Here is a 27,917-nt window from a genome sequence, read left to right as displayed (position 1 = left end):
TACATTATTTAAAAAATCAGATTCTTAGCATCCATAGTATAATATCATTCTTGCTTGAGTTGTTGTTTAGTCACTAAGTCAGGTCTGACTCTTTTGTGACCCCATGGACTGTAATGTAAGCTGCAAGCCTCCTGTGTCCATGGGATTCTCCAAGTAATACTGAAGTGGGTTGCCATTTCCTTTTCTAGGGGATCTTCCTGACCCAAGGACAGAACCCCCATCTCTTGCATCTCCTACACTGGTGATGCTTTACCACTCTTTACCGCTGAGTTACCAGGGAAGTCCTCTTGTTTGAGATACATAAGTTAAATTTTTCATGTTTATAGTCCACAGCAAGGAGATGTGATGGGCATGCCCCTCAACCCTCATCAATTGAAGCTGGTTCAGACACAGAGATTGATGATGATGCCCCACATACAAAGAATCTAATAAAAGGTTTATTATTACTTACATAGTGAGGTTTTCTGGGGAGAGAAAAATCTCCTAAGCAGATCCAAAAAAGACTTGAACCTGGATTTCAGTCCTGCCTCTGCCGTTTAAAAGCTGTGTGCCCTTGGGCAAATGGCTTCACTTCTCTGAGCCTGATTTCTTGCTGTTGTTCAGTTGCTAAGTCATGTCCAACTCTTTGTGACCTCATGGAGTGTAGCGCTCCAGGCTCCTCTGTCTTCCACTATCTCCTGGAGTTTTCTCAGGTTCATGTCCTTTGAGTTGGTGATGCCATCCAAACATCTATCCACTGTTGCCCCCTTCTCCTTTCATCTTCAATCTTTCCCATCATCAGGGTCTTTGCCAATGAGTCAGCTCTTTGCATCAGACAGCCAAAATATTGGAGCTTCAGCAACAGTCCTTCCAATGAATATTCAAGGTTGATTTTCTTTAGAATTCACTGGTTAGATCTCCTTGCAGTCCAAAGGACTCTTAAGAGTCTTCTCCAGCACCACAATTACAAAGCATCAGTTCTTTGGCTGCTAGTCTTCTTTATGGTCCAGCTCTCACATCCATACAAAACCACTGGAAAAACCATGGCTTTGACTATACAGATCTTTGTCAACAAAGAGATATCTCTTCTTTTTAATATGTTGTCTAGGTTTGTCACAGTTTTCCTTACAAGGAGCAAGTGTCTTTTAATTTCATAGCTGCAGTCACTATCAGCAGTTATTTCAGAGTTGAAGAAAATAAAATCTGTCACTGCTTCTACTTTTTCTATTTGCCATGAAGTGATGGGACCAGATGCCATGATCTTAGGTTTTTTAATGCTGAGTTTCAAGCCAGCTTTTTCACTCTCCTCTTTCACCCTCATCAAGAGGCTCTTTAGTTCCTCTTAAATTTCTGTCATTAGAGTGGTGTCATCTGCATATCTGAGGTGCTTGATATTTCTTCTGGCAATCTTGATTCCAGCCTGTGATTCATCCAGCGTGACATTTCCCATGATGTGGGGCAGGGGGCTGTCAGATGGAGCGGGGTCCAGGAGGGGAAGCTGGCAGCCAGAAAGAAGAGGTGGCCATTAAAGTGGAGGTGGCCACGAAGGCTAGCATCACCCCAGCTGACATTCCCCAGTCCACACACTCACCTTGTGTTCTACAGCCACGAAACTGCTGCCTTTCCCATCACATCTGCATCATGGGCTGGGGCAGCAGGAAGGCTGGCATTACTGCACCTGAGTTCTCTCTCAGTCCAAGACCAGCTCATACTCACCTCTTCCAGGTAGCCTTCTCTGATACAACTTCAACCCTTCAGGCCTACCCATGCAATATCTGGGACATATTTAAGCTAAAACAAAATTATTCAATGTTTATCTTAAGTTCAAATTTAATCAGGCATCCCATATTCTTCCCAGTTTTATTGAGTCATAATTGACAAAGAAAAATTATGTGTTAAAAAAACTTTTAAGGGCTCTAGAGAGCAAGGAAAGGAGATTGGATTGTACTTGATTGCAATTCAGGGGTAGGACTGGGGTGAGGGTGCCCACATGTGAGATTTGTGTTTTCAACTTGTCACTGGACCCAAACGAGGGAGCTTGCCAAATGCAGGGGAGTAGGGGAGCTCGACAGCTATCAGCACCCACACTTCAAAAATGGAGTCAAGCTTTTATTACACATATATAATGATTGATTTTAAAGGAAACGTATGTGTTCATACCCATACATAGATGATGGGAAGAATATATGACTATAGCTATATGTAGTGGGATTATTCATTGGAAGGACTGATGTTGAAGCTAAAACTCCAATACTTTGGCCACCTGATGTGAAAGGCTGACTCATTTGAAAAGACCCTGATGTTTGGAAAGATTGAGGGCAGGAGGAGAAGGGGACGACAGAGAATGAAATGGTTGGATGGCATCACCGACTCAATGGACATGAGTTTGGGTGGACTCCAGGAGTTGGTGATGGACAGGGAGGCCTGGCGTGCTGCGGTTCATGGGGTCGCAAAGAGTTGGGCACGACTAAGTGACTGAACTGAACTGAAGTGGGATTATTATGACATTTTACTTTCCTCTTTTGATCAACCATATTTTCCAAATTGAACCTGTATTACTTGAACTAAGCTCATGAACCTCTACTACTGAGCCCAGACACCTAGAGACTGTACTCCACAGTAACAGAAGCCACTGCAATGAGAAACCCGCAGACTGCAATGAAGGATAGCCCCACCTCCCCCAACCCCAGCTTGCTACAACTAGAGAAAACCTGCCAGCAACAAAGACCCGGCGCAGACAAAAATAAAATAAACAGTTGTTCGTGTTTTTTTTTTTTAAGAAAAAAGAGGTATAAAATCCTAACCATGACCTTCAGAGTCCTCTGCCTTCTGGCTCCTACCCATATCTCCAAGCCTCTGATCTCACCATCCTTCTAGCTCCTTCCCTCTATCCCACCACTTAGGACTTCTAAGCTTCTGCATCCCTGCCATCTGTGTCTTTAGCCCCTGGGATGTGCAGTGTCATGTCTTTTACTTGGAACCTTTGTTTTTTCCCCAGAACAAACTCTTCACCCTGAAAGTCTCAACTTAAATGTCACCTCCCCTGGAGGACCTTCCTCGTCCCCCACTGAACAGGTTAGGACCCCTGCTATAAACTGCCTACACTCCCTCAACTTTCCCTGCCATAATGTTCATCGTATCTCTAGTAACAACTAGCATGTTTGTTGGGGCCTCACAGACACTGAACTAAGGGCTTCACCTGCATTCTCCCATTTAACATCACAATAACCTATGTGGATACAAAGATGAAGAAGCAGAGGCCCTGCAGTTACGTAAGTTCCCAAAGTCACTCAGGTAGAGAGAGATCATGATAAATACTGCCAGTCTCGCGAATCTACATAGGATACAATTTGCTCAAACCACTAGCAAGACAAAGATGACAAAGAACAATACTTCTTGAGGAGGAGGAAGAAAAGAGAGTTCAGTATCAGTAAGAGCCAGGCCCTAAAGACAGACACGGATTGGAAAAGGATGGAAGGAAGTGACTCCTGGAAGGAAGCAGGGCCAAAACCCACATGGATCTGAGGGGTAACATGAGGGGTCTGGCCCTAGAAGCAGCCCCCATGGGAAAGTGTAGGCTTAAAACTAAAGAACTCTCTGGCTTCAGTCTGAATGGGCAAACAGGGCAAACCTAGGAGCCTGAAATATGGATTTTCCTTTCTACCTAAACAACACAATGACTGTCATTCTCTTTCCATATGTAGGGAAAGTGGGCCCACTATCCCTGAGAAGCCTAACCTGACTTGAGAATATTTTACAATATAGAACTTCAAGCCCCGAAGGAATTAGATGGAGACACACCAAAATTTGGGAATGTGAAACAGGAAAGGATTATTCCTCCTAAATTTAGGGAAAGTTACTATAAAAGAAATTAATGTAAGCAAAATAGTCCCCAAAGATGCAGAAGGGGCTTCAAATTGTAAACTACCCTAAGATTCTTAAGAATTGCAAGATATTTAATATAAAACCTGGAGAACTGAATATGTGCAGAAGTTATTATACCAACCACACATCACAGTTTATAAACCAGCTTCACATGGTCATCTCCAAATAATTTGGTTAACAGCAACAACAAAATGTCTACCATTTTAAACAGAACATTATTGTTCTGTAAAACTGAATGTGAAACTCACCATGTGCCTTTTGATACACTAGATATCAACCCCGAATAGGAAAGCAATTTATTTTCTTTGGTTTGCTTTTAACGTTTTAAAGTTAACGAACTGGCACCTGAAAACACATTTTGAAAAGGCTAAAGAAAACGAACTGTGTTAGAAAGTAAAGCAAAGATGTTAAACTTCAGTTGATAAATGTGTTCTCTCCATAAACTCACTGCATGAATGAGGGGTTCCAGAACCAAAGCACTATCCACAGCATACTGTCAGAACCGAGTCAGCCCCAAGGTCCAGGGCCTTGCTCTTTGGGGAAAAGGACATCACTGTTACTGTTTTTACCCCAGGTCAGATGAAGGCTCTTGATTATAACAAGCAAAATGGCCAATGTTATCATTTCACCCAGTGACACAATATGCCTCAAGTAATTCCAGTCATAAAGTGATATGGATAGAAACAATCCTAAATATTTACTTCTATTACCTTTTTTTTTTCAATCAGCATTTCCTGTGGAGTTGTTTGTCAAGCATTCTGTCAGCACTACCTTCATTCTATTCTAGTTTAGCTGAGCAGAAGGTGAACAGAAGTCATTTTACTGCAGGGATCCTATCTCGCAACCATCTGGCATCCCAGTCTACCATGAAAAGGTGGCTATCAGTCTAAGCACTGATCTTTGTGTGTATTCTGTCTTCTCCCTTAGATGCTCTTATATTCTTCGTGTTTGGTTTTAGACAATTGTGCTATGATACATCTGGTATGGATTTCTTTTCCTTTAATCTGCTTGAGAGTGAATCTCCTTCTTGATTTTGTAGATATGTCTGTGCCATCAACCCTGAAAAATGCTCAGTCATCATCTTTGAATACTGTTTCCCCACTCCCACCCCCCAGCTTCTTTACATTTTCTTCTTCTAGGAACTCTTAATTCTAGAAGAGGTAGAGTTGGGGCTTATAATTCTATCCACATATTTCTTTTTGTTCATTTTCTGTCTCTTTTCCTTGACCTTGCAATCCAGGTAATTTTTTTGGGGATCCATTTTCCAATTCATTAATCTATTAATTGAATCTAATCTGCTGTTTGATCTATCTGTTGAATTTTTATCAATGTTTATGCTTAATTAATAGAAGTTCACTTGCCTTCTATTAAAATCCATCTAGACCTTCTTTGCCTTGGAAGGAAAGTTATGACCAACCTTGATAGTATATTAAAAAGCAGAGACATTACTTTGCCAACAAAGGTCCGTCTAGTCAAGGCTATGGTTTTTCCCGTGGTCATGTATGGATGTGAGAGTTGGACTGTGAAGAAAGCTGATCACCGAAGAATTGATGCTTTTGAACTGTGGTGTTGGAGAAGACTCTTGAGAGTCCCTTGGACTGCAAGGAGATCCAACCAGTCCATTCTAGAGGAGATCAATCCTGGGTGTTCATTGGAAGGACTGATGCTAAAGCTGAAACTGCAATACTTTGGCCACCTCATGTGACAAGTTGACTCTGATGCTGGGAAAGGTTGGGGGCGGGAGGAGAAGGGGACGTCAGAGAATGAGATGGCTGGATGGCATCACCGACTCTGTGGACATGAGTTTGAGTGAACTCCGGGAGTTGGTAATGGACAGGGAGGCCTGGCGTGCTGTGATTCATGGGGTCGCAAAGAGTTGGACATGACTGAGCGACTGAACTGAACTGAACTGAGACCTTCTTTGAACACTTCTTGTTCTTTGCTCAAGTTTTATTCCAAGCTTCTCATAGCACTCTTTCCTTAGTACCATCCGTGCTTATATGGGTATGTGTTCAGTCATGTCTGACTCTGCGACTCCATGGACTGTAGCCTGCTAGGCTCCTCTGTCTATGGAATTTTCCAGGTAAGAATACTGGAGTTGGATGCCATTTCCTACTCCAGGGGATCTCCTTGATTCAGGGATCAGATCCTCATCTCTTGTGTCTCCTGCTTTGGCAGGAGGATTCTTTACCACTGAGCCATCTGGGAATGCCATCAGTACTTGACTCCTGATAAGTGCAAAAGATGTAAAATCCTACTTGTGAAATGCAAATATGTTTTGTGAGTCTTTGGATATTTGTAATATTGGTACTAGCTGACAGGAACCCACAGAAAACCAACTGACTCATTTGTCTGAGTGTAAGCAGAACAGATCCGATAACTGCTGCTGCTGCTAAGTCGCTTCAGTTGTGTCTGACTCTGTGCGAGCCCATAGATAGCAGCCCACCAGGCTCCTCAGTCCACAGGATTCTCTAGGGCAGAATACTGGAGCAGTTGCCATTTCCTTCTCTGGATCTGATAACTATTAACAGCTTATCTTCCTAGAGCCAGGCCTGCTAAATGTACTATCTGCAGGGTTAGATTTGTGATTTGTGGAAACTGCTGTGGTGAGAACCATGAGAGTCCTCCTATTTCTGTGTAGATAATGTATTGCTAGTTCATCTGTGTCCTTCTCCTAAAAAGAGGTTCTTGTTTTGTCACTACTTAGAAAGTAACTGATATGAGTGAGTTTGTTGCCTAACTATCTATTGATGTATTTAAATCTGGTGCAACATTAGCATGTGACAGATTCTGTTTTAATAATCCCAATGTGATAACAAACATGCAAATCCTACCCAAGAGAATCAAACTGTGAGTCTGTCTTTCTCTTATGGAAAGGAAGAAAACCCTAGCGAGATCTAAACTTAATATGTTTATAGAAAACAAATATGGAAACAGTAATATTGAGAAGTAGGTCCTCCCTTGGAACAACATTTATAGCCTAAACCTAGTCTCTGTTGTAATGGTAAGTGACACAATATAAAATATACTTGTCATAACATATATTAATAACATGTCCTTATACATTCTATGGGCTTCTCAGGTGGCTCAGTGGTAAAGAATCCGCCTGCCAATGCAGGAGCTGTGGGAGACGCAGGTTCAATTCCTGGGTTGGGAAGATCCTCTGGAGGAGGAACTGACAACCCACTCCAATATTCTTGCCTGGAGAATCCCATGGACAGAGGGGCCTGGCAGGCTACAGTCCATGGTATTGCAAAGTCAGACATGATTGAAATGACTGAGCACACATATACTCTATATTATATGTATGTGTCTGTTTTATATTACATCTATATCATCATGTATAACACCAGGTTCCATATTGGTGCCACCTCATGCGACAAGTTGACTCACTGGAAAAGAGTCTGATGCTGGGAGGGATTGGGGGTGGGAGGAGACGGGGACAACAGAGAATGAGATGGCTGGATGGCATCACCGACTCGATGGATATGAGTTTGAATGAACTCTGGGAGTTGGTGGTGGACAGGGAGGCCTGGCGTGCTGTGATTCATGGGGTTGCAAGGAGTCGGACACGACTGAGCAACTGAACTGAACTGAACTGAACTGAGTCCCAGCTTTGGAGAAGGAAATGGCAACCCACTTCAGTGTTCTTGCCTGGAGAATCCCTGGGACAGGGGAGCCTGGTGGGCTGCCGTCTATGGGGTTGCAAAGAGTTGGACACAACTGAAGCGACTTAGCAGCAGCAGCAGCAGCAGTCGTCGCAGCTTTAACCTTTGATGGTGGACCTGCTTTTGGCTTTGGTGGACTTTCTAAATAATCCTCTAGAGAGCCGAAGCTCCAATACTTTGTCCACTTGATGTGAAAAGCTGAGTCTGGAAAAGATGCTGATGATGGGAAAGACTGAAGGCAAAAGAAGAAGAGGGCAGCAGAGGATGAGATGGTTAGATAGTATCACTGACGTAGTGGACATGAGTTTGAGCAAACTCTGGGAGATAGTGAAAGACAGGGAAGCCTGGCATGCTGCAGTCCATGGGGTAGCAAAGAGTGGAACATGACAGTGACTGAATCATTTTTTAAAAGGGGATATCGCTCCCCCTGGTGGAAAATAATAAGACTAAAAAGAAACCCTCTTAACTAGTGTATTCTAAAATACACCAACAATAAAACTAATGGGCATGTAGTAATCACATCCAGACTATTAATTATTCAAAGCTCTTCATCTTATGACAATAAATAACAACATGTTGTGGGGATTTATCCTTCTCAAGCAGCGATACATTTTCAGTACTTAAAAAAGAAATATTCAACCGCAAAATTGCCATTAGCCCAATAAATCACAGTATCATGCTAATGGCAGCACAGCCGTAGACCTGGCTCAAGTATGGTTGGCATCTTCTATGAGTCCCAAATTCACAGGGCTTCACCCTGACTCCAGAAAGTCATCTTAGTAAGATTCTCCCTGAGCCACAGAAGACCCAGGGTGAGAGAGAGCAAACAACCACAATTCTAATCCTCTGACTAGAAATCAACCCAAGTGTACTGGGAGTTAACAGTGGCCATATTTTTAAACATTCTTTTCTCTAACAGCAACGTCCCTCTTTCCTCATAACCACACTGATGTGGCTAATAAAGCCCAAAGGCTCATTGAGTTACCTACTTTTAGTGACTATATCAGTCAGTTTTATTTACTTTATATATATATATCTCAATCCTGGGTTTCCCTGGTGGTCCAGTGGTTAGGAACCTACCTGCCAATGCAGAGACATGGGTTCCACCCCTCGTCTGGGAAGATCCCACATGCCACAGGGCAACTAAACCCATGAGTTGCAACTACTGACGTGTGCATGCCCTAGAGCCGATGCTCCATAAAGAAGCCACCGCAGTGAGAAGCCCAAGCACCACAGCAAAGAACAGCTTCTACTCACCAAACTAGAGAAAGTCCTCCCACAGCACCAAGATTCAGTGAAAACTCAACACCCATTTATGATAAAAACTCTCCAGAAAGCAGGCATAGAAGGAACATACCTCAACATAAGACAAGACATATACAACAAACCCACAGCAAACATTATCCGCAATGGCAAAAAATTGAAAGCATATCCTCTAAAATCAGGAACAAGACAAGGGTGCCCACTCTCACTACTGCTATTCAACATGGTTTTAGAAGTCCTAGCCACAGCAATCAGAGAAGAAAAAGAAATAAAAGGAATCCAGATTGGAAAAGAAGAAGTAAAACCCTCACTGTTTGCAGATGATATGATCCTCTACATAGAAAACCCTAAAGATACCACTAGAACTTTACTAGAGCTAATCAATGAATATGGTAAAGATGCAGGATATAAAATTAATACACAGAAATCCCTTGCATTCCTATACACTAACAATGAAAAAACAGAAAGAGAAATTAAGGAAATAATCCCATTTATGATTTCAATGAAAAGAATAAAATGCTTAGGAAAAAATTTACCTAAAGAATAAAAAGACATATATACAGAAAACTGTAAAACACTGATGAAAGAAATCAAAGATGATACAAATAGACTGAGAAATATACCATATTCGTGGACTTGGAGAATCAATATTGTGAAAGTGAGTATACTACCCAAAGCAATCTATAGATTCAATACAATCCCTATCAAGTTACAACGGTATTTTTCACAGAACTAAAACAAATAATTTCACAATTTTATGTATGCTTTTTGTATGGGAACAGAAAAAACCTTGAATAGCCAAAGCAATCTTGAGAGAGAAAAATGGAACTGGAGGAATCAACCTTTCTGACTTCAGACTCTACTACAGAGCTACAGTCATAAAGACAGCATGGAACTGGCACAAAGACAGAAACATAGATCAATGGAACAAAGTAGAAAGCCCAGAGATAAATACACACACCTATGGACAACTTATCTTTGACAAAAGAGGCAAAAATATGCAATGCAGAAAAGACAGTCTCTTCAAAAAGTGTTGCTGGGAAACTGATCAACTGCATGTAAAAGAATGAAACTAGAATAGTTTCTAATACTATACACAGAAACAAACTCAAAATTCATTAAAGATTTAAATGTAAGACCAGGAACTATAAAACTCTTAGGGGAAAACATAGAATACTCTCTGACATAAATCACAGCAAGATCCATCTCCCAGAATAATGGAAATAAAAATAAACAAATTGGACCTAGTTAAATTTAAAAGCTTTTGCACAACAAAGGAAACTATAAGCAAGGTGAAAAGGTAGCCTTCAGAATAGGAGAAAATAACCTCAAAGGAAACAACTGACAAAGAATCTCCAAAATACTCAGCAGCACAGGCAGAAAAATGAACGACCCAATCAAAAACTGTGCCAAAGAGCTAAACAGACATTTCTCCAAAGAAGATGTACAGATGGCTGATAAACACACGAAAAGATGCTCAACATCACTCATCATCAGAGAAATGCAAATCAAAACCACAGTGAGGTACCGAATGGCCACCATCAAAAAGTCTACAAACAATAAATGCTGGACAGAGTGTGGAGAAAAGGGAATCCTCTTACACTACTGGTGGGAATTTACAGCCACTATGGAGAACGGTGTGGAGATTCCTTAAAAACTGGAAATAGAACTGACATGCTGCTGTTGCTGCTAAGTCACGTCGGTCGTGTCCGACTCTCTGCGACCCCATAGACGGCAGCCCACCAGGCTCCCCCGTCCCTGGGATTCTCCAGGCAAGAACACTGGAGTGGGCTGCCATTATGACCCAGCAATTCCAGTGCCAGGCATACACATCAAGGAAACCAGAATTGAAAGAGACGCATGTAATCCAATGTTGACTGCAGCACTGTTTATAATAGCTAGGACATGGAAGCAAACTAGATGTCCATCAGCAGATGAAAGGATAAGAAAGCTGTGGAACATATACACAATGAAATCTTCAGTTCAGTCAGTTCAGTTCAGTCGCTCAGTCACGTCCGACTCTTTGCGAACCCATGAATCACAGCATGCCACTTACTCAGCTATAAAAAAGAATGCATTTGAGTCAGTTCTAATGAGGTGGATGTGAGAGTTGGACTGTGAAGAAGGCTGATCACCGCAGAATCGATGCTTTTGAACTGTGGTGTTGGAGAAGACTCTTGAGAGACCCTTATACTGCAAGGAGATCCAACCAGTCCATTCTAAAGGAGATCAATCCTGGATGTTCATTGGAGGGACTGATGCTAGGGCTGAAACTGCAATACTTTGGCCACCTCATGCGACAAGTTGACTCACTGGAAAAGACTCTGATGCTGGGAAAGGTTGGGGGCGGGAGGAGATGGGGACGACAGAGAATGAGATGGCTGGATGGCATCACCGACTCTGTGGACATGAGTTTGAGTGTACTCCGGGAGTTGGTGATGGACAGGGAGGCCTGGCGTGCTGTGATTCATGGGGTCGTGGAGAGTTGGACACTACTGAGTGACTGAACTGAACTGAACTGAATGAGGTGGATGAAACTGGAGCCTACTATATAGACTGAAGTGAGTCAGAAAGAAAAACAATACAATATAGTAATGCATACATACGGAATTTAGAAGAACAGTAACAATGATCCCATATGCAAGGCAGCAAAAGAGACACAGATGTAAAGAAGAGACTTTTGGACTATGTGGGAGAAGGTGAGGGTGGGATGATTTGAGAGAATAGCATTGGAACATGTATATTACTGTTGGGAAAGCGTGTAATTTCCTCAGTTCTGTCTTGCTGCAGCAAAAATTTGAAGCAATGGACAGACCGGTGTTATAGCTCAGTTTTATTGGCAAGCAAAGGAAAATACATCCTTAAGGAGTGAGGGTGGGCAGATCCAAAACGCAAAGGGAAGAGAGGCCCCAGCCCAATTTTGGCTCCTCTTTTATGTTTTTTCTCCTCCCCTGGGCCTGCCCTATGTAAACTGAGCTAGTCAGGAGGGCTGTTTGTCCTACCTGAGGTCCTCACTCCAATCCTCGGACCTTCATTTGTTCTATTTTTGCGGGCTTTTCCCTTCTTTGTCTTTTAGCCACAGCCATTTTGGACTCCTTTTTCCTATTCTAACTACCCAACATTACCATATGTAAAATAGATGACCAGTGCAAGTTTGATGCATGAAGCAGGGCACTCAAAGCCAGTGCTCTGGGACAACCCAGGGGGATGGGGTGGGCAGGGAGGTGAGAGTGGTGTTCAGGATGGGGGGACAAATGTACACCTGTGGGTGATTCATATCAATGTATGGCAATAACCTCCACAATATTGTAAAGAAATTATCCTCCAATTAAAATGAATGAATTAATTTAAAAAAGACCAAGTGTAGTCAATAAGTAAATTAAAATATTAGTAATAAAAATGCTGTGTTCTTTTTTTTCCACAACAATGAAAGACGTTTATCAGTTTTCACAATCAATAGCCAGAAAAAAATAAAGGATAATTACAGTTGCAAACCATAGTGGAAACATGATTAATGATTAACCTAACAATATAAAATAATTACATACAATTTAGACGGTCAAGCACAGTGATGTGGTAAGTGGAAGTGCAAGGCTTTTAATTGCTGTATTTAATCCATTTACATTTAAGGTAATTATCAATATGTATGATCCTATTACTGTTTTCTTAATTTGGGGGGTTTATTTTCTGTAGATAGGTATTTCCCTTATTCCTGCCTAGAGAAGTTCCTTTAGCATGTGTTGTCAAGCTGGTTTGGTGGCCCTGAATTCTCTTAACTTTTGCTTTCCTGGAAAGCTTTCGATTTCTCCATCAAATCTGAAGGAGAGTCTTTCTGGGTAGAGTATTCTTGCTTGTAGGTTCTTCCCTTTCATCACTTTAAACATATTACAGAAGCCATTCCTTTCTGGCTTGTAGAGTTTCTGTTGAGAAATCAGCTGATTGCCTGATGGGAGTTTCCTTGTATGTTATTAGTCATTTTTCTCTTGTTGCTTTTAACATTTTACCTGCCTTTAGTTTTTGTCAGTTTGATTATTATGTCTCAGTGTGTTCCTTGTTGGGATTATCCTTCCTGGGACTCTCTGTGCTTCTTAGACTTGGCTGACTATTTCCTTTCCCATGTTAGGGAATTTTTCAGCTACTATCTCTTCAAATATTTCCTCAGGTCCCTTATCACTCTTCTCCTTCTGGCACTCCTATAATGTGAATGTTAGTGCATTTAATGTTGTCCTAGAGGTCTCTTAGGTTGTCTTCATTTCTTTCATTCTTTTTTCTATATTCTGTTCTGCAGCAGTGATTGCCACCATTCCGTCTTTCAGGTCATTTATCCATTCTTCTGCCTCAGTTATTCTGCTATTGATTCCTTCTAGTGTGTTATTCAGGCTTCCCTTGTGGCTCAGCTGGTAAAGAATCTGCCTGCAATGCAGGAGACCTAGGTTCAATCCCTGGGTTGGGAAGATCCCCTGGAGAAGGGAACGGCTACCCACTCCAGTATTCTGGCCTGGAGAATTCCACAGACTGTATAGTCCATGAAGTCTCAAAGAATCAGACATGACTGAGTGACTTTCACTTCACTAGTGTATTATTCATCTCTGTTGGTTTGTTCCTTAGGTCTTTTAGGTCTTTGGTAAACATTTCTTGCATCTTCTCAGTCTTTGCCTCCATTCTTTTTCCAAGATGCTGAGTCAACTTCACTATCATTATTCTGAATTATTTTTCTGGAATTTTGCCTATCTCACTTCATTTAGTTGTCTTTCTGGAGTTTTATTTTGTCCCTTCATCTGGGACATAACTTTCTGCCTTTTCAAGCTGATTAACTTTCTGTAATGTGGTTTTTGTTTTAGTCACTGTAGGGCTGTGGTTCTTGCTTCTTCTGCTTGCTCTCTGATGGAGGAGGCTAAGAGGCTTGTGTAAGCTTCCTGATGGGAGGGACCAGTGGTGGGAAAAGCTGGATCTTTCTCTGGTGGACGGGGCCTTGCTCAGTAAAACTTTAATCCAAATATCTGATGATGGGTGGGGATTTTTAGCCTGAGGTGACCCAGCCTTCATAGGTCTGTGGGTTCTATGGTTGGGTTAATGGCAACCTCCAAGAGGATTTACACCAAGATGACCTTCACAGACTGCTGATGTCCAGTGCCCCCATCCCTGTGGTGAAACCCTGCTGATCCACATCACAGGAGACCCTCCAACACTAGTAGGTAGCTTTGATTCATTCTCCTGTGGGGTCGTTGCTCCTTTCTTCTGAGTCTTGTTGTGCGCAAGGTTTTCTTTGTGCCCTCCAAGACTGGAAGTCTTGTAATAAAATCCCATTGGCCTTCAAGATCAGACTCCCTAGGAATTTCCAGTCCCTTTGTCAGACACCCAGACTGGGAAGCATGACATGAGGTTCAGAACTTTCACACCTACAGAACCTTCAGAAGTGGGAGAACTTCTTTGGTATTATTGTTCTCTAGTTTGAGGGTCACCTACTCAGGATGGGATTTGATTTTATTGTGATTGTGCCCCTCCTCCATTCTCGCAGTGGCTTTTTCTTTATCTTTGAATGTGGGGTATCTTTTTCTGGTAGGTTCAAGCATCCTCCAGGGTCTTCCCTGGTGGCTCAGTTGGTAAAGAGTCTGCTTGTAATGCGGGATATCCGGTTTCAATCCATGGGTCAGGAAGACCCCCTGGAGAAGGAAATAGCCACCCACTCTAGTATCCTTGCCTGGAAAATTCTAGGGACAGAGGAACCTGGTGGGCTACAGTCCATGGGGTTACAAAGAGTCAGACATGACTAACTAACATTTTCAGCATCCTCCTGTCCATGGTTGTTCAATAGTTGTGATTTTGGTGATCTAGCAGGAGGAGATGATGGCAAGTCCTATTTCACCATCTTTGAACTGGAAAATATGCTGTGTTCTTAAAATCATCTCTCATTCTTAAATTTGACATGGCACTGAATATAGGAACTTAAGATGATTTAATGACAAACACTTTTCAGATTACCTTTTTGGTGAATGTCCTTTATATGTGGAGCCATGGCAGTCTGAACAAATCAGGAACATAGTTCAAGTCCTAAAATATAAAAATAAATATGTTATGCACTATGATATGTATGTAATCAACTCAAAGGCAATAGACTAATCAATCTTTTAATTACCTGCAAAGCTACATTAAACACTAAGTAATTATAATATTCATGTTGCCTGAAAAGAAATAGTTCAATGTGAATTTGAAAATATGATCAATCAATGGAAAGGTTGAAAATTTTGTTCAAAATAAATGGAACTTTCATCAGCACCATAATGATGAAATAAGGATAATAACTTTAAAAAGTATCACTTCTCTTTTGTGATCTATCGGAGAAGGCAATGGCAAGCCATTCCAGTACTCTTGCCTAGAAAATCCCATGGATGGAGGAGCCTGGTAGGCTGCAGTCTGTGGGGTCGCTAAGGGTCGGACATGACTGAGCGACTTCACTTTCACTTTTCACTTTCACACATTGGAGAAGGAAATGGCAACCCACTCCAGTGTTCTTGCCTGGAGAATCCCAGGGACGGGGGAGCCTGGTGGGCTTCCGTCTATGGGGTCACACAGAGTCGGACACGACTGAAGTGACTTAGCAGCAGCAGCAGCAGCAGCAATTTTAATTCCAAAGTTCTATTAAAACCTAAAATTCCCAACACTATACAAGCCCTGAGCATTCATTTTGAAAACCCAGCATTAATTCTCAAATAGAAGCCAATGAGTTCACATGTAGTCAATAGGTTACAGAAAGAATACAGGAGACCAAAACGGTAGATTGGATTAAGAGTCACTGGGAATGATGTAGTTATTCAAAAGTATCTCATTTTCAACCAAACTACAGTTTAAAGCACAAACTAGATAATTAGTTTTGTTACTATGGGCTTATTTTTTTAAAATTAATTCTATCAAGTAAAGCAGGTGCTTACATAGACTAAATATCACAAAGTTGATGGCATAATTATACTAAGACTTTTATATATTTTCTAACAAGCTAAATCATGTGAATGTTTCTCTTGTCTAAACGGAATTTCTGCTGGATAGTCCACGTCTCAGGCCAACATCTAGGCCCTACATTTTAAAAGAAGAAAATTTAATCTACTGGAACTAACAGAAATATTCAAAGTTAGGGCTAAGACATTTATCATGTACCATATATGACCGCATAAAAATCTTCCTTGTCAAGAAAGCTTTTCATAAACATAATTTTATTGAATATATAAGTTTTCATTGTCTGGAGTTCTCCTCATCTGTTCAACCATTTCCTTTCTGTTGGGCATTTAGGCCTTTAGTTTTTGTGTATGTTATACATGGTGCTGTGCTATCCATCTTTGACAGCAAAGCTCTTCTGCAGTTAGCTGTATTTCCTCAGGATAATTCTGACTTAAGTGATGGCAAATAGCCAAAAGACCTACACTTTTTCCCCAAGAATAAGAAAAAAAGAAGGGAAAATGAAAGTCACTGAGTCGTGTCCAACTCTTTGTGACACCATGGACCATACAGTCCATGGAATTCTCCAGGTCAGAATACTGGAGTGGGTAGCCTTTCCCTTCTCGAGGGGATCTTTCCAACCCAGGGACTGAATGCAGGTCTTCTGCACTGCAAGTGGATTCTTTACCAGCTGAGCCACAAGGGAAGCCTGAAGAAGACTTCACAAAAAATAAGAAGACCTCACATTTTAAAGTTTTACAATAAGTCACATAATCATTTCCTTGTATAATTACCCATGTGTGGTTACTTGGCCATTAAGATGACCACACTACTTAACTTACAGACTATTTTACTTTTGCAGCAGTTAGCAGACATATGGTTATCTCTGAGAATTAATCAAAAACCAAATAATCACCTAGAAGGGTGGGATGGCACAGGAAGTGGGAAGGTCGGTTCAAGAGGGAGGGGACATTGTATACTTATGGCTAATTCATGTCGATGCAAGGTGGAAACCAATATAACATTGTAAAGCAATTATCCTACAATTAAAAATAAATAAATTTAAAAGAAAATAAATTATCCAGCTTCTTTACAAATAGTAGCTGAGGAACTAGAAGTAAAGCACAAAGTATAATTTACTTTTTAAAATTTAAGTTTAATAATAATTTAATCACAATTGGAAAAAATGCGTATCTTATTTGCTTTACATATTCAAGTACAGATGCTGTGGATATACATTTATGCTTTTGGGGGTTATGCCCAGGGAAATCATTTTATCACAGTGAGTTTTTGGTCATTGTTCTTTACATCCCAGCATCATCATTTGGGGTGAAAATCCACATACTGAACCATGCTAACTAAAGAAAAGTAAATTATTACAGGGTAACAGAAAAGACAAGAAACAGAAAAATATCTGTAACAGTGATAGCAGATTTCCCTGTGCCCAGTGCTCTTCAGAAATGATTTCCCTCAAATGGCAAAGACTTCTTGATAAAAGAAATGATCTGTTTCTAATTCACCAGGAGTAAAATCTTTGCTATTCCAAGCTTATAAATCAATTCACACAAAAATCCACTCTGCCCCTCACTACTTGGTCTGATGCAAACATGAGAGGTCAAAGGGCAAATCTGCTCCAATCAAGCCTCTAGTTTTGCTCCTTGCCTCATTCTAAGATAGCTGGCTGTCTTCAAGTTATTCCCTAACCAAAAATAAAGGCAATTCCCAAAATGCAAAACAAGAGAACTAAAAAGTCTAAACAAAAATACTATCATAAGATACTGGTATTTCAAATAGTGGTATTTGAAAGGCAGGAGCTTTGTCTTAACGTGGGGTCCCTAAGTCTCCAGCACTGTACCCGATGGGCACTTAGTAAAAGTTGGTTGAGATAACACAGGATATATTTCAAAACAGCTCTTATTATTAAAGGTTTCTTCACATATCTCTCATTTTTCATAAGCTATGAGGCATAATCAAGGAGGACTTAAACCTCTAATTTCTTATTAACTGCCTTAGAATCCCTTTCTTCTGACCTGTTGAAATTCCTCATGCCTACTGTGAAGATCCTTTGTAAAGGTTTTTCACAGGGAAACACTTTCTACTACATCAGAGACCTTGCACAGCAAAGTCTTATGCAAATACATAAGGGCAGTGCAGAAGTAGTTCTTAATCACTGAGAAGTTATTTACATTATTTTCCCCTGTACATGCTCTAAGATAGTATGCAATAAGATGATGGATGGCTTTTACAATCATAAAAGAGCAAATTCAGACATACATACAAAAAGACTATTAAAATATGAGGAGAAATTTTTGAAAGACAAATGTATCTATAATTAATTCTACGCTATTTCTCCAGGACATCTGAACTCAGAAAGGTCAACAGAAACTACTCTGAGATGAGAAGCAGAACTATGTGATGAAATGTCTGTCAATCTCCAATTAAACTGTTCTACAGACTGCACACAAAACAGAATCTTTTCATTAGGGACTTCAGAGAAGGATGATAAATCTGACTTTGGGATTTCAAGTCGAAATGCTTAGTAAAAGTACGAAATTCAAACAAGGTTGTGTCTGAGATCGTGGGAATATTGTGGGAAGAGAGGAAAGCAAGACAAGAACAAATGGATACCACACAGACCAGACAAAGCACACTTTGTGGCTGACAGATGCTTCAAATGACCATTATAGGCTGCAGAGACTATGCAAACTCCAAAACAAAGGGGAAAACTGCATTGCAAATGAGAATCATGTATTTTTAAATGTTTCCTTGTTCAGATTCTTAAGTCATCATATCTGCCAGTGAGTGTTTCACTGATCAAGCAGCAAATGGAGAGGTTCACGAGATTTGCTTTCTCGATGAAAGCTATCTGAACAAGTGGAAGACACGGCGGAAAATTTCAAGAAGGAACAGAACTGGCTATCAGTCTGCCTTACCTCCAGTGCACAGGAACCAGCAAGCAGCCCATGTCAGAAAGAGAAGGGACAAGGATGCAGAAGCAACAGAGACCCCCTTGCTAGAAAAGACTGACTCTCCAATAGCTTGTGTTCTATTTTGTATTTCCAAGATTCAGTACAGTGCTCAGGAAATATTTATTTTTAAGTAAATGCTAAACTAGAACAATTCAAATTATGTAGATATTCCAGAATTCCTGATGAATAAGAGATTCACCAATGATCCTAAAGAATAAAAACCTATGTACAATTAATAAATAAGTGATATACTGTGTGTGAGAGGCACTGTGCCAGGCAAGAATGAATAAAACCTGGTCTCAGTTCTGTGAATGCTTATCAGGCTGGTTTTACTTTATTGGAAAATAAAGGCATTTATTGGCCATACCCAACTTCTAAAGTGAAGAAGTTTCTTCTTCAAGTGTGATGTCCTAAGCCTCTCCTCCAGGCCTAGGATACCTCTGTCTGCTCAAACCCTCACTTGTTGGGGGTCGTCTCCCTCAACACCAGGTGGGGCACTCTGCTCGGTCCCATAGGGAACCTAGCTCTGTTCAGGTGGGGCGTGGGGGAGACCCGCTAGAGCAGGGCTGTCAGGGAGGCAGGCTGTGGATCTAGGGAAAGCCCAGCTGCTTGCTGGGTTCTTGAAATCATTCTGAACCTGCAGGTTCTGAAGCTGTCTCCATTTATCTAGCAGTCCTGTAGACTATGATTCTTAAATCTCTACCCATAAGAATACAAAACTAGGTCTGGGTCTTAGCCCCCACCCCCCCAACAACAGTGACCTGGACTCTTCTAAGCTTACTTAGAGTCTTAAGAATATGGAATTTCAGGAAAAAACTATCACAAGATAAAACAAAACAAAAAACAACAAAAACCACATGCCATATTCCCCTTTAAATCTCTGAGGTCTGAGACTGAGTGTACTCAGTCTTCGAGTCATGTCCCACTTCCTTGTGACTCCATGGACTGTAAGGTCCTCTGTCCATGGGATATTCTGGGCAAGAATACTGGAGTGGGATGCCATTTCCTCCTTTAGGGGATCTTCCAAACATTACGTACTGAACTAAAATAGATAGTACTCATGCAGTAGGACCATGCTGAAGAGATGGCAACTGACAGCAGCTGTATACTTGGGTTAGCTGTGAGTGACTTAAGTGGCTGAATTTGTACTCAGGTTTTTATGAGAGACTGAGATAATAAAAATATATGTTGCCTGTTTTAAAGTATTTAACTCTGTAGAACCCCAATTATGGAAAATTCAATAATGCGGCTAATGGTAATTGTAAAATATACCTTCAATGTAGTAGTGTGATATTTTTCTATTTATTGGGAGAGGCAGTAAAGACATCACAGTTGAACTTTAGTGCAAGGGAGAAGGACATTCTCAGCTGCCTAGGGAACAGTAAGGTCTAAGGCATCAATGGAAACAGTTGTATTATATCACATTCCTGATATAATCTTTCTGCCAAGCTATGTTAACAATAGTTTAAAAATAATAAAAGCTACCACAAAAAACAAGATTATATTCTTTTGATGATATCTGAAAAAAGTGATTACTGCATCTCTGTGGAATTACTGCCTGTATAATTGGGCCACGAAACCAAGCTTAAAGTCCACTTTTGCTAAACAGAATTGCTACTCTGAAAATTGTCTAAAAGCATTAAATTTTGTTTTACTTTAAAAGAAAAGAATACATTTTGCCTATATATTGGCACAGCAGGGCCCAAGGATAAGGGAAAATTATGCGGGAATAATGGGATGTCAGACAATTGGTTCCATTAGAACACATAAGGTATAGGTGCCACTGACTATTAATTTTCTAAACTACACTATTCTATGAGCATTGAAGTGCTCATTTCACCCTGAAATATTTACAACAGTACACTGCATATGACAGTCCTTGGTAATTTTCATGCAATATGTATATATGTGGCTTTAGAACTTACAAAGTGTGCATGCATGCTCATTCATGTCCGACTCTTGCGACCCCATGGACTGTAGCCCACTAGGCTCCTCTGTCCATGGAATTTTCCCTGCAAGAATATAGGAGTGGTTAGCCACTCCCTCCTCCAGAGGATTTTCCCGACCCAGGGATCGAACTAGAGTCTTCTGCATCTCCTGCATTAGTAGTCAGATTATTTACCACTGAGCCACCTGGGAATCCCTTACAAAGCACATCCATACATAAATTATCAAAGCTGCTCATTTTTTAGCTTCTTCATAAATAAATGTCTTATGTGTGTTAATGTTTCACCTTATACTCACAATAAGCCTTTGCAGTATTATACTACACCCATCCCACAAATATGGAAAACGGACCTTCTGAGGAGTTCACATCATAAAGAGTGTGTAACCAGGATTTGAAACCAGATTTGTGTTACTGTAAACCAGGGTTCTTTCTAGAATAAAAAGTGGACTCACAATGTGATCTTAATTTTAACCGCATGATATAAGTATTACACTTTACAGACTCATTCATTCAATAAAGACATATTGATCAGAAATACCTGGACTTAGAACTTCCAGATGTTCAAGCTGGTTTTAGAAACGGCAGAGGAACCAGAGATCAAATTGTCAACATCCACTGGATTATCGAAAAAGCAAGAGAGTTCCAGAAAAACATTTATTTCTGCTTTATTGACTATGCCAAAGCCTTTGACTGTGTGGATCACAATGCTGCTGCTGCTGCTGCTAAATTGCTTCAGTCGTGTCAGACTCTGTGCTACCCCACAGATGGCAGCCCACCAGGCTCCCTTGTCCCTGGGATTCTCTAGGCAAGAACACTGGAGTGGGTTGCCGTTTCCTTCTCCAATGCATGAAAGTGAAAAGTGAAAGTGAAGTCGCTAGCTGTGTCTGACTCTTAGCAACAACATGGACTGCAGCCTACCAGGCTCCTCCATCCATGAGATTTTCCAGGCAACACTACTGGAGTGGGGTTCCATTGCCTTCTCTGGTGGATCACAATAAACTGTGGAAAATTCTGAAAGAAATGGGACTACCAGACCACCTGACCTGCCTCTTGAGAAATCTGTATGCAAGTCAGGAAGCAACAGTTAAAACTAGACATGGAACAACAGACTGGTTCCAAATAGGAAAAGGAGTACGTCAAGGTTGTATATTGTCACCCTGCTTCTTTAACTTATATGCAGAGTACATCATGAGGAACGCTGGGCTGGATGAAGCACAAGCTGGAATCAAGATTGCTGGGAGAAATATCAATAACCTCAGATATGCAGATGACACCACCCTTATGGCAGAAATTGAAGAGGAACTAAAGAGCCTCTTGATGAAAGTGAAAGAGGAGAGTGGAAAAGTGGGCTTAAAGCTCAACGTTCAGAAAACTAAGATCATGGCATCTGGTCCCATCACTTCATGGCAAATAGATGGGGAAACAGTGGAAACAGTAGCTTACTCTATTTTTCTGGGCTCCAAAATCACTGCAGATGGTGATTGCAGTCATGAAATTAAAAGACACTTGCTCCTTGGAAGGAAAGTTATCACCAACCTCAGTTCAGTTCAGTTCAGTTCAGTCGCTCAGTCGTGTCCGACTCTCCGCGACCCCATGAATCACAGCACGCCAGGCCTCCCTGTCCATCACCAACTCCCGGAGTTCACTCAAACTCATGTCCACAGAATCGGTGATGCCATCCAGCCATCTCATTCTCCGTCGTCCCCTTCTCCTCCCGCCCCCAACCTTTCCCAGCATCAGAGTCTTTTCCAGTGAGTCAACTCGTCTCATGAGGTGGCCAAAGTATTGGAGTTTCAGCTTTAGCATCAGTCCCTCCAATGAACATCCAGGATTGATCTCCTTTAGAATGGACTGGTTGGATCTCCTTGCAGTATAAGGGACTCTCAAGAGTCTTCTCCAACACCACAGTTCAAAAGCATCGATTCTTCGGCGATCAGCTTTCTTCACAGTCCAACTCTCACATCCATACATGACCACGGGAAAAACCATTGCCTTGACTAGACGGACCTTGGTCGGCAAAGTAATGTCTCTGCTTTTTAATATACTATCAAGGTTGGTCATAACTTTCCTTCCAAGGAGCAAGCGTCTTTTAATTTCATGGCTGCAATCAGCATCTGCAGTGATTTTGGAGCCCAAAAAAAATCACCAACCTAGGCAGCATATTAAAAAGCAGAGACATTACTTTGCCAGCAAAGGTCCATCTAGTCAAGGCTACGGTTTTTCCAGTGGTCATGTATGGATGTGAGAGTTGGACTGTGAAGAAAGCTGATCGCCGAAGAATTGATGCTTTTGAACTGTGGTGTTGGAGAAGACTCTTGAGAGTCCTTTGGGCTACAAGGAGATCCAACCAGTCCATCCTAAAGGATATAATATTCCTTGGAAGGGCTGAATATTCCCTGGAAGGACTGATGCTGAAGCCGAAACTCTAATACTTTAGCCACCTGATGCGAAGAACTGACTCATTGAAAAGACCCTGATGCTAGGAAAGATTGAGGGCAGGAGGAGAAGGGGACGACAGAGGATGAGATTGTTGGATGACATCACTGACTCAATGGACATGGGTTTGGGTAGACTCCGGGAATTGGTGGTGGACAGGGAGGCCTGGTGTGCTGCGGTTCATGGGGTTGCAGAGAATCAGACACGACTGAGCTACTGAACTGAACTGAACTGATAACCTTACCTGCTGCTTTGGACTGAATGTTTGTGTCCCATCAAAATTCATATGGTGAAGTCCTAATGCCCAGTAGAATGGTATTAGGAGGTGAGGGCTTTGGGTGGTGCTTAGGTCATCATTGGGATTCTCCCTAACTCCTTCTGACATGTAAAGATACAATAAGGAAGAGAAGCCTCACCCATCCATGCTGGCACCCTATTCTCAGATCCCCTTCCAGCCTCCAGGACTCTGAGAAATAAATTTTTGTTGTTTCTAAGCTACCCAGTCTCTGGCATTTTGTTATAGAATCCCAAGGCATCTAAGACGCATTCCAAACACTGTTCTGGGCATGGAGACACAGCAGTGAACAAAACTGTCTTTAGAATTTACATTCTGGGGAGGGGCTGGGAAGAGGAAAAAAGAAACCCAACAAATATTTGTCCAATTGGCAAGTACAGTTGAGAAAGATAAGGCAAAGTAAGGGGTTAGGAGGTACTAGGCAGGATTGGGTAGAAGTGTAGCTATTGAGCATGGAGTGGTCAAGGGCAGGGGTCTTTCATAAGATATCTGAGTAAGCAGAGACCTGAAGGAAGTAGAGCCAGCCATGGGTCGCCTACACAAAGAGTGTTCCAGATGCAGAGACTATTAAGTGCAAAATCCCCAAAACAGGAATGTTCTTGGCCTATTGGAATATCAGGCTGGTGCAAAAGAAATTGCAGTTTTGCATTGTTAAAATTTGCTGTCTGATTATTGGAACACATTTTAAAATAAAGGTAGTTATGTTATACATCACTTTAATGAGCATTTCTTGCTTTATTATTATCTTTTGTGTGCTAACGACTTATTACTAGATGTGTGCTTTATATTTATTTCAGACTATGGAAACAATGTGAGACAAAAAGCAAATTTGAGTGATGTTCTTATTTGAGTTCAAAATGGGTTGCAAAGCAGCGAGACAATTTGCAACATCAACAATGCGTTTAGCACAGAAACTGCTAATGGATGTACAGTTCTGTGGTGGTTCAAGAAGTTTTACAAAGGAGATGAGAGCCTTTGGAAGTTGACAACGACAGATGGAGAGCAATCACTGAAGCTGATCCTCTTACAACGACATGAGAAGTTGCCAAAGAAGTCAACCATCAAACATTCTACAGTTATTTGGACTTCAAAGCAAATTGGAAAGATGAACAAGCTCGATAAGTGAACTCATGAACTGACCGAAAATCAAAACTATCCATTTTAAAGAGTTGTGTTCTCTTATTCTACACACAACAATGAACCATTTCTCGATCTGACTGTGATATGCAATGAACAGTGGATTTTATAGGACAATTAGCAACAACTAGCTCAGTGAATGGACCAAGAAGAAGCCAAACTTGCACACACACAAAAGGTTATGGTCACTGTTGGGTGGTCTGCTGCCAGTTTCATCCACTACAGCTTTCTAAATCCCCGAGGAACTATTACATCTGAGAAGGATGCCCAACAAATCCCTGAGGTGCACTGAAAACTGCACAGCCCGCAGCCAGCTTTGTCAACAGGGCCCAATTCTCCACAATGCTCAACTGAGGTCATACAACCGACACTTCAAAAGTTGAATGAATTTGGTTACGATGTTTTGCCTCATCTGTCATATCCTCACCAACCAACTACCACTTTAAGCAGCTTGACAACTTCATGCAGGGAAAACTCTTCCACAACCAGCAGGAGGCAGAAAATGCTTTCCAAGAGTTCATTGAAGTCTGAAGCACAGATTTTCATGCTACAGGAATAAATAAACTTATTTCCTATTGTCTAAAATGCGTTGATTGTATTGGTTCCTATTTTGATTAATAAAGATGTTTTTGAGCCTACTTATGCTGCTGCTGCTGCTGCTGCTGCTAAGTCACTTCAGTCGTGTCCGACTCTGTGTGACCCCATAGACGGAAGCCCACCAGGCTCCCCCGTCCCTGGGATTCTCCAGGCAAGAACACTGGAGTGGGTTGCCATTTCCTTCTCCAATGTGTGAAAGTGGAAAGTGAAAAGTGAAAGTGAAGTCGCTCAGTCGTGTCCGACCCTTAGCGACCCCACGGACTGCAGCCTACCAGGCTCCTCCATCCATGGGATTTTCTAGGCAATAGTACTGGAGTGGCCTGCCATTGCCTTCTCCGGAGCCTACTTATAAAGATTTAAAATTCATGGTCTGAAACTGCAATTACATTTGCACCAACCCATAATAATAGCTGGGAGGTCAACATGCCAGCAGTGCTAATAACTGGAGGGGGGTGGTGGCAAGAAAGATATGAAGCCAGAAAAGGAGCTGAGACTAAATCACTGTTTTTTAGGTCACTTTAAGGACTTTGGATTTTACTCTGAAGGGGACGAATCATTGGACAGCTTACAACCAACACAGGACATGACTAACCCGCATGATTGCTCCTGCAGCTACAAGGATAGACTGCAGAAGGGCAAGGGGAGACGAGGTAGGAGGCTATTTCTACAGTCCAATCAGAAGGGTGGTGCTTTATACCAGAATGATGGAGAAAGGCAAGTTTGACTGCAGCAGTCTTGGCCTGAGCATGAAGAGATGGGATTGCCATTTATGGAGACAAACAAGACGAGTGGATGGAGGGAGGCAGATCTGGGAACGAAGATCAGGAGTTTCAGCGTTAAACATGTTACTTCTAGGATGCCTTTTATGAAAGATATCAAAAAGGCAGCTGGACACCTGGATGCGGGTTTTACAGGAGGACAAGGCCATGTTGGAGGCATACACATGGGGTCTGGCAAACCAACAGAGCAGGTGAGTCAGAGGAAAGGCCTACAAAACAGAAGATCCAGTCACGGAGACTGAGAAAGAGTGGGAGGGAGGAAGACAGAAATCATAAGGCTTCCAGAAGAAAGAATTTTAAAGAGACAGTGAATTTGGTCCAATACCATTGACAGGTCAAGAAGGGTGAAGGTCAAGACTGACCACTGAACTCAGCACAGTCATTGGCCAACGTGTGCCTGCTAAGCTGTTTCAGTTAGTCCTGTCCAACTCTTTGTGACCCTATGGGCTGTAGCCTGACAGACTCTTCTGTCCATGGGATTCTCCAGGTAAGAATACTAGGATATTCTAGGATACTAGAATACTGTTAGTGTTACTAGCTTCCCTGAAAGGAGAAAAACAAGGTCCTGAAAGATTAAATAAATTGAACAACCAGGGTCATGTAGCCAGTTAGCAATAGAACTGGGCCCAGAACAAAAGCCTGAACACAGGCCTTCAGAAGTGAGCCTTGTTTCCTGAATTCCAGACCAGGGTCTTCTACCTATTATGACCATCCTTCTTATGGTAACTGCCATTCATGAGGGGGGCTTTAAAAGAATACTAAGACAATAAACCAAAAGGAATGAATGTCAGTAGAATTTGGGGGGACAATGACAGACCAAGGTTTGGCATTTCATGACAGAGACAATGGCCCTCAAATCAAATAGACACTGCAAAGAGGGCAGGCCCAGGTATCAAACACAATTCAATGCAAAGGAAGGTTTACATCTCCTCAAAATGAATTCTGTGTTCATTGCTCATTGCATTTTGCTAGGTGATTTCCATGTGAATAATTAGGCCTGATTACCAGATGTCATTAGTGCTATGTATAGTCAGGACTTGAAGAGAAGGGATCTGATTCCGCATGCTCTTTCCTTCAATGACTTATCAAAGTGCTCACAAAGGGGGATAGAGACAGGATATATTTTCATTTTCAAGAATTCAAACACTTTTTTAGGGGCCAAAGGCACAAGAAACTCAGGTGCAAACAGTTCCTATTCCCCCCTCAAACTCAACCCCCAATAGTCAACCCCAGTTCCTTTAAGGAATCCCCTGTTGCCAACATCTGCTGAACGATTTTGCAGACTAGCAAGTGAAGATGTCCAAAGGGAAGAAGAGCGGAGCATGGACGAAAAGGAGCTGCACGAAGTGGGGACGGAGGATTGCCCATCACAGGCCGGGAAAGGCGGGCACTTGGCCAAGGAGAGGATGCGCGAGGGCCCCGGGGCCGAGCCTCCTCCGGAACGGGAAGCCGGGCGGGGCTCTGGCTTAGCAGAATGCAAGCACCGCCAGCGGGGCCCAGACGCGGGCCGCGGCTGCAGCTGACCCGGCGCCCTCCCTTCCCGCCTCCCCTTTCGGGACCGCCGGGGACGCGGCCGCCGAGCGCGGGGAGTGTTACCTGACTCCGCCCCGTCTCCCAGAAAGCGGACGCGCAGCCCAGCGCACGGCATGCGGCGAGGCGGGGCCCTGCCGCGGTCGCCGACCCTCTGCCTCCGCTGGGCGCCCCGTCTCGGCGGCCCCGCGGGCGAGGTGGCCGCCTGGGGGAGCCCAATTCCGGGCGGGAGGGTCGCCGAAGAGGGCGCAGCGTCCAGGCTCCGCTCGTCGCGCGCGCGGAAGCCCAGAGCCGCGCGGCCCCGCGCGCACGGCCGCCCCGTGGGCCCTCCGCTCCCGCGCGCCCCCTACTGGCCGGGCGCCACAGCGCCCAGCCCGGCCAGGAGGCCCCGCGTTGCAACACTTTGAGATCAGGTCCAACCATCAAGCCCGCAAAACCTTGATTAGGGTTGCTGGCTCAACTCCTTCCTTCTGTTTTTGAAGTTTGTGCTGAAAAGTTAAA

At 42.3% G+C, this 27,917-nt stretch overlaps 1 non-coding gene across 1 annotated transcript; it reads right to left on the bottom strand.

Moving 5' to 3' along the window:
• Positions 1–351: 351 nt before the first annotated feature.
• LOC129542683 (uncharacterized) lies at positions 352–27,726 on the bottom strand. The gene is made up of 3 exons (XR_008683117.2): positions 27,483–27,726; positions 14,778–14,846; positions 352–1,477 (listed from the first exon to the last, which is right to left on the bottom strand). It is a non-coding gene; the product is annotated as an uncharacterized LOC129542683 (transcript).
• Between the last annotated feature and the right edge of the window lie 191 nt (positions 27,727–27,917).

This window comes from Moschus berezovskii, chromosome 19 (genome assembly GCF_049115385.1).
Source record: "Moschus berezovskii isolate FMDL1 chromosome 19, NW_MosBer_1.0, whole genome shotgun sequence".
Taxonomy (NCBI): domain Eukaryota; kingdom Metazoa; phylum Chordata; class Mammalia; order Artiodactyla; family Moschidae; genus Moschus; species Moschus berezovskii.
The sequence above is the reverse complement of the archived record's forward strand: the minus strand, read 5'-3'. Positions and strand labels throughout refer to the sequence as shown.